Genomic DNA, 8,366 nt, shown 5'->3' with positions numbered 1-8,366 from the left:
CCCTTCATTTTCCTTTGGGCAGTACTCCTTTTTCCTTAAAAAAAAACAGAACCCAAACCAACTTCACTGAAGTTTAATTTACGTATAATACACTGCATCCGTTTTAATGTATGATTTGACGAATTTTGACAGATGGACACACCAGTGAAACTGCCACAATCAAGATATTGACAATTTCCATCACCCCCAGAAGATACCTCCTGCTTTTTTGCAGTCCGTTCCTCCCTTTGTCCGCAACTCTGGGCAACCACTGATCTGCGTTTTTGTCATTACGAATTTGTTGGCATTTTCTAAAATTACCCCCATGTCTACAAACGTACATGTGGCCCCTTGAAAGGTCAAGAAACTTGGCTCTACTGAAGGTAGCCTCCCTTATGGAGCCATGGGTCCCCTGGGAGCACTGAAGACACTCTCCCTTCGGGAAATTAGTGAGTAGCTCTAATATTCGTGGTCAGAGAGGGTTAGTTAGACCATTTGTGTTTTGAGGGTTTACAAGGAAAAGTTGTCCTATTCCTGGCACTGAGCTCTTATTCCCTGGGAAGGAAAGCAGAACAGATGTTCCAAATCCATAAGGGCTCAGACTCCAGAACTAGTCACGGTGCAGTGGCCCCCAGGATTCTGGAGATGGCCGTGTGTGTGTGAACTGAAGGGACTGAACTCGGAGAGGAGGGCCTCTAGGCAAGGAGAGAGATGACCACTCGTTGAGCCAAAACTGCTAACCATAAAGACCTGTCACTTTGAGAATCCAGACACGGACCCCTAGGCCCTCTGGGAGATAGCTACAACGTGCAAACCAAAAGAAGGGACCATGGAGATTGCCTACCTTGAAAACCCACTTACCAGTACCCTGGGAATTTAGGGAGGCCCCATGTGTCATTAGTTTCCTGTTGCTGCTGTAACAAATTAGCACAAGCTTAGTGGCTGAAAACAACACAAATCTATTATCTTACGGTTCTGGAGGTCAGAGTCCAAAATGGGTCTCAGTGAGCTAAAGTCAAAGTGCTAGCAGAGCCCTGTTCCTTCTGGAAGCTCTAGGGAAGAATCCATTTTCTCTCATTGTTCAGCGTCTAGAGGCTGTGAGCATTCTCTGGCTCCTGACTCTCATCCACCTTCAAAGCTAGCAGTGACCAGTCAAGGCTTCCTCATGATGTCGTCTCTCTGGTTCTGACTCTTCTGCATCCCTCGTCCGCATTTAAGGACCTTTGTGGTTACACTGGGCTCACCCAAATAATCCCAGCTGATCTACTTATTTCTTTTTCTCTTCTTTTTTTTTTTTTGGTCATGCCATGTGACATGCGGGATCTTAGTTCCCAGGCCAGGGATCAAATCCGTGCCTCCTGCAGTGGAAGAGGGGAGTCTTAACCACTGGACCACCAGTCCCTAATCTTCTTATTTCCAGATCAGCATATTAGCAACCTTAATTCCATCTGCAGTCTAAATTCCCCTTTGCCATCTCTTGTAACATATTCGCGGGTTCTGAGGATCAGGAGTGAACCTCCTTGTGGGGCTGTTACTTGGCCCACCACATAATGTAAACTGAAACAGCTGACCACAAAGACCTAGCGCTTTGAGAACCTATGTACAGGTGTTCTAGGCATGCAAGAGATGGTCATGCATGCGAATTCAATGAGCTAGCCATGGAGGGGTGACCATCATGAGAACCCAGGCACCATCAGCCCGGGCACTCAGGAAGACGACTAGGTGTGGAGGTAAAGCATGTGAAGGCATCCTCTCTCGAAGAACCCAAGCGGCCAGCCCCACGTGTGCCACAGCACGGAATTAGTGATATAGAATCGTTTAACTCCGTCGGGCAGTTCACAACAAATTTCATAACCAGTACAGGAGGCAGCAAGAAGCAGGGCAGTAGTGGGCAGTCCAACAAAACACTGGTCTCCCCACTGGAATGTGGAAGTTGGACTGACGTCTTTTTGGATAGTGTGAGTGCCTACAACAGCTCATGTGGAAAGAGATAATAAGCTTTCTGCCGAGAAGATAAGTGGGTATTGAGGCAGAATTAATACAAACAAGCCAAACATTATGAACAAAATATCAAAGTTTTAAATAAAGACAGGATCCAATCCTGCACTTAAGGGGAAAAAAAAAAAAAAAGAGTAAGTGAAAAAAATCCTGTTATTCTGAGGATGAATTCAGACATGTGAGAACAAGTTTCAACATTGTGGACAAAAGTAAGGAAGCCCTGTGAGTTCCTCATTTATTACGCTGCTCAGTAGCTGATATAAAAGGATTTAGCCATGGCTCTTACCTTCAAAAATAAGCAAGATTTCATAGTATTGATAGTTTCTGGAAAACTGTAATGAATGTTCCATTTTTATAATTGCATTTCCCTTGCCAATGAGTAGTTACATGGTTTAAATTTTAAATTTCCTGTGAAGAAAATCGAGAAAACACATAAAATATAGAGAATAAATCTTATACGGATATTCGAGGGAGTATTTTACATTTTGGAATGAAACTGTGAGCAGTTTTGTGGTCAGATAATGTGGGTTTTACTGATCTTTGCAGAATGAATGACATTCTTTCTGGTAAGTTCCCAAGGTATCAATGTTTATGGATGAAGAGACTGTGCTGTGAAGGGACCTGGGACGTGGCCCCCAACTAGAGAGCTTCCAGGGATTGCAGTCATGTGTGTTACACACGCCGCCATCTTTATTCCTCGATAAGAGACTCTACAGATAATAATATGCCAATCTGTCAGGCATGGCGTCTCTTCAGGTGAGTTACCACCTCACCACTGCACGCACTAGCTTCTCTATTTTGACCAGTGTGTCAGGACAGAATCTTTGATAGCGACAGAGGTCTCACCTATGTAGCCTCACATGGGGGCCCTGATCATCTTATCAGAAGACTGTAGCAATTTCTTCTTTATTAGACTCTGTCTGCAGGACTGACTCTTGACCTTCTTACCGTCTTCAGCTACTCCAGAGAATAGCCCTCAGGGCTCTAAAATGGATAAGATCCTCTGCCTGCCTCTTGTGAAAATTGCTTGAGGCTTCTTGAGTCTTCCTTACGGGTCTTACCCTTAGATTATTGCTTAGAATACCCCCACCCCAGTGCCTCCCCTCCCACCACTCAAATGCTCCACACATCTCTCTCGCAGCAGCACCTCATCATTGCTCACCTCTGTGGATTCCTTCTCTCTTCACACTGGACTCTGGTTCTTGAGGGCAACAGAGTTTTGGAAGCTTCTTATGGGCTGGCTTTATATCCCGGGCACCTGACCCATGCTGTTGGCCTCTGTCTGAAATACCTTTGCTTCCACTGTCTACCTAATTAACTTACTCATGCTTGAGAGACCTCAGTTCAAATTTTAATTCCCCAGGGAAGCCTTCTCTGACCACCAGACTAGATTGGGGTCCCTTGCCATATGCTTTCACAGTAGTCTTTACTTCATAGCATGTACCCCAGTTTGCAATATTATATTTGGGTCATTTGTTTAATGTTCATATTTCCCACTAGAGAGAAAGCCATATGAGGGAAAGAACTGGGTCCGTTTTCTTGCCATTGCATCTGCTGGGCCCAGCTCAGTGCCTGGCCCAAAGTCAGGACTAACTAAATATATATTGACCTAATGAAATAAACGAGTAATGACTAAATGAATGAAAGAGTGTTTCATTAATATAATAAACAGAGTCCAGGTAGCTCTCCTCAGTTTAGCATGATGGTCAAAAACATGGGCCCTAGTCAATTTAGGCAAGTTATTCAGCCTCTCTGTGCCTCTTATCCTCATCTGTAGAATGGGGATAATAAAAGTGCCTTATGAGGATTTAATGAAATTGTATGTATGTATACAGAAAGATCGACCGATAAGTAGATAAATATCCGTATATGTATCTTTAAATATTTAGAAGAATGCCCAGCATATAGTAAGCACTAAACAGCATTTACCAAACCTTAAAACTCCCTCTCCCTGTGATCACAGCATTCTCATGATCACCACATTCAGCCATTGCTATTCTAATGCACTTACCCTGGCTCACATTAATATCAATATTTCATCTTATCTCCTTGTATATTTTTAGTGCTTCTTATCCTCTGTCTCTACGTTCTCCAGGGCTGACTTATCTATTGGTGTAGCAGGCATAGTGCCCAGGCCCATAATACTTGTAGAAACCCACAGAAATGTTTTAATGTCTTCTAAAATCTGAAGGGGCAAAAAAAGAGCGTTTAGGTTCAAGAAAAATGTTTTAATATATAATATTAATATATTTGCCTTTACCCCAGCCTAGTCATAAAATATATGCTTTATTTGTTTCTTTGTTTATTTATTTTTATGGAGGAGAAAGGGGCCCTGAAGGCAACAGTGTCCAGGAAAGTCAGAGTGCAGCCTGGCAGTTCTCAGCCTGACACTCTGCATCAGAGACTTCACTCTTCAGTTAGAAGAAATGAGAACAAAAATGCCACCATGGCTGTGTCACAACTTTTGTGCACCATCTGAATAGTTTCTGGTAAGGGCAGGAAGCTCCTTGAGAAAGCACAGCCCTGGCAGTAGGTGATCTTGCTATTCTGGGTCTACCCTCTGAAAGCAAAGGTGCTCCGCTAGAGCCGGGCTGCAGAGAGGACTCTGCTCCCTGCCCTCCTCTCTCTCCCACTGCTTCCTCAGCCCTCCTGCACCTCCTCACTCACAGGTTTCCTGCCCACATTCACCTCTTTTCCCATCTCCCCTTCGTTCACTTTCCTCTATCCCGGCTGGCTTCCTCTAAAGCACTCTAAGCCTCCTCTTAGCTTTCAGCATCCTTCACCTCTTGGATGCTCCCCTGTGTTTCTCACGTTTCTTCGCTTCTTTAGCAATGCTTTTGGGTGCCTCTACCTTATCCCTCTCTTCCTTCTTGTCCCTCATTATTCTTGCACGTTGTCTACTTTTCTTTGCATTGTAGTTCCTTTTGATTCCAATTTCAGGCACTCTTTATTTCTTCTGCTTTATTTATTTATTTATTTATTACGAGCTCTGTGCTCTTAAGTTTTTTTTTTTTTTTCTTTAATGTCTCCTTTCTGCCTTTTGTCCAGTCCTTTTTCAGTTTTCTGTTAGTTCCTTTTCTTTTTTTCTGCTTCCTCTTCCTCTGAGGATGTGGTCCCTTACCTCTCACCTAACCAGGGCTGTGGAAACTCCACCCTCTGCTCTGATTCCCCACAGCCAGAAAGGTCACAGGAAAGGAGACTTGATATGTGACAGAGACCTCTTCCTCCTGAATTGGGCCTCCATGCACAGCCACTAATTAGATCGTTAAGTTTTCAGTGAAGACATTGGGAAGGAGAGAAATAGAAGGCAAGTGGATCGCACATTCTGATGCTTGGCTGTGTATCAGGGTCATAAAATTACCTGGGCCACCCACTCTCATCCAGAGAAAATGTGGCTCCTTTGTTTTGTTAGTCGTCAGCCTGCTTGCCTTGCAGAACACCCAATTCCCCCCCGCCGCCCCAGCCCCCCACCAGTTGGTTGGTGAGCAAAATTGATTGTTTGATCTGGATTACAGGTAGACAAATCCCATAAATTAGCCTCTTTAGCAAATGTTTAGGCTCCCCTTTGGATAAGAAAGCTCAGTATCTCAGATGCTTCTCCGTTCCCTGCTTCTCCCTAAGGTGGCAGGCTTAGGTGTTTTTCTGCAGGTGCTGGGAAGAAACATGGCACCCCTGCCCCTTCTGGTCTTCAGGTGCCAATATTTGTCCTGTTGATGTTCCCTGATGAAGCCTGAAGCTGCTATAATTCATGATCTGGTCTCTATCAGCCCACCTCAGCTCTCAGTGGTATGCTGGAGTCCTCTGAGATATGACTGTGAGCCCCAAATCCTTGGCACAGAGGCCCCAGGGAACCACTGGAGCCAGATTCCCTGTTAGGTTCTCTGCTACCTCTGGGTCCTGTCTGTATTGTTGGAGTATCAAGGTCACCCAGGAAATCTACAAGCAGCCTCTCCTTCTGTCTAACAAGGCTCCATCTATTTAAATTTGCCTGTCAGCCTAAGAGGCTTCCTTTCAAGTCCTAAGTGGGAATCGGGAGAGGAATGCCCCTTCCCTTTAGTCACCCCTTATTTATCCGACACATATAATAACAATAGTCTGTACTTAGAAGAGGAAGCTTAATATGTGCTTTGCGTGGTTTAATTCTCAGAACCCTATGAGGAAGATGTACTATTATCATTCACATCGAATAGGTGTGGAAACTGAGGCACAGGAATGTTGAATGACTCCCTCAGGATCCCAGAGCCCTGGAGTAGAGGGTGGAGCCAGGACGAGCATCCTGGCGGCCCAGCTGCAGAATCTGTCCTCTCAGACTCGGAGCTATGCTGCTCCCCTGCCTCCTCTGAGCCCCTTGGCCTCTTCCCTTCATTCCTGCTTCTACTCCCCGCCCCCAGGCCAGAAAAAGGCAGGATTTTATTTCCCCACGTCATATGCTCTCTCTACCCTGAAGCTGGTTTATTTACCATATAAAGAACGGCATGGGTTTGTTTTGTTTTGAACACTTTTCTTCTGCGTTTCCAGAGGGCGGCTGTATACTGATGTCACCCGTGAGGCGGACGTTTCATTCTCCCATTGTCCACTTCAGCGGAATTCTGGGAACTGCTGAGACTGGCTGGTGGCAGCCATCCAACTCCCATATGGACATCCAGAATGTATCCTCTAGAGTCTCACTCAGATATCAGCTTCACCCTCGGCAGCTCACGACATCCCCGAGGACATCAACAGGACTGCGTCCTCTGGCACAACAGAAGTTGACCAAGCCTGGCTGGGCTGCCCTGTCCCACTGGGAGATCAGGAGCAGTGACCATGGTAAGCACCCCGTGTACCAGCAGCTGCCCAGTGTGTGGCTGCTGGCCCTGGTGGCTCCACACTGAGGCCCACCTGTTGTTGCAAGGGACAAATACTTTATCTTTCTACTTTCTTCAGACAAACAGGATGGGAGCAGGGCTCCTTAACCGTGTTGCCCACTGGGGCCCAAGGTTCCCCAAGATGAGCCAAGCACACTTGGAGATCTACTGTTTCTCAGATATCTGGATCCTCTATCAAAACCTTTAATTATATAGTTTAAGCCTTAGGGTGGTATGGTTTTATAGCTTTAAGTGTGAAGACTGCAGCTCTGTAAAGCATTATCGTATAAAGTGGGAAGTGCCAGCTCTCCATCAGCGACTGTGTTCTAAAATGTTTCATACATTTCATCCTTTTAGTCATTTAACAAGTATATTTTGAACAAATCTCTTCATTTCCAGATAAATCTATTTCTTATTCATTCCGAATTCTTTATCAACGATTCCCCACCTGGCATTCTAGGATTCTTATGTGTCCTCAGGGCATTAAGGAAGGCCTTTCATCTGTTTTCAGTATATCCTACAGAAATTGTACTTTTATGATAAGGTTGTAAAAATGTTCTTTGCCTTCAAGTGAAATGATAAATGACCCAGTGGCATTTATGCAGATCGGAAGGTCTGATTAGCACTCTTTAACTGAAATATGTGGAAATGTAAATAACTTATTACATGATAAAAGAAATTGGTTTGGAAGATGGAAACTTTCAAAAGGTGAGGTTCACATGTGCAAAGGATGCTTGACGAGAAGACAGGGCCCCACTACTGCATTCTCACCATGGCTATGTCTACTGTCCCTCTGAGGGTTCACAATCTCATTGTCACTGTGAAAAATGTCTTTTATGCTTATTATGCAATTGTCTGTTTCAAGGGACATCAAGGCACAGTGACTAAAGGGCCATTTTTTTTTTTTCAAATATGCCCTGGAGGTTCAGGGGCCATTGAGGTACTAGATCATTCTAGGATCAAAGACTGGATCCTAAAAATTGTCACCCCACTTTATCACTAACTGGGGCTACTGCGATAGGTAATGATGTTCAGTGGATTCTCAGATCCCTCTCTTCCAGGAGACCCACAGCCTGGAAAGACTGGGGGTCCTTATGGTGGAGCTGTAGTTCTGGGAAGCCATTGACACTGCATCGAGAGGGTAAATGTCCTTATACCTGGGGTGACAAGTGGCTGCTGCTACTCACATGTCTTTGCAGATAGGAGAATGAGGGCAACAGCTATTTAGTGTCATTTCCTTCTTTAATACTTTAATAATATTGTTAAAAGGAAACAAGCAGTCCCAAATGGAGTCACTTGTGCTAAACCCCACCAAGACTTAATACCTAACTCATTGTAGTTTCAGCCTCTCCCAGGAATGGAATTTTAAATCAGTCAGTTTGAAACTTCCTGGTCCACACTAGGGAGGTAATCTGCCCTAGACGGCCTGCATTCCCTTAAGGAAAGGTGACCTTACCTGAAATAATCCACTCTTTGAACTTCCTTGTCCCACCCTCTTTTTGCCCATAAAAATCTTCTATTTTGTACAGCTCCTTGGATTGCCTT

Source organism: Kogia breviceps, chromosome 13, assembly GCF_026419965.1.
Source record: "Kogia breviceps isolate mKogBre1 chromosome 13, mKogBre1 haplotype 1, whole genome shotgun sequence".
Taxonomy (NCBI): domain Eukaryota; kingdom Metazoa; phylum Chordata; class Mammalia; order Artiodactyla; family Physeteridae; genus Kogia; species Kogia breviceps.
Note: the sequence above shows the minus strand (reverse complement) of the source record.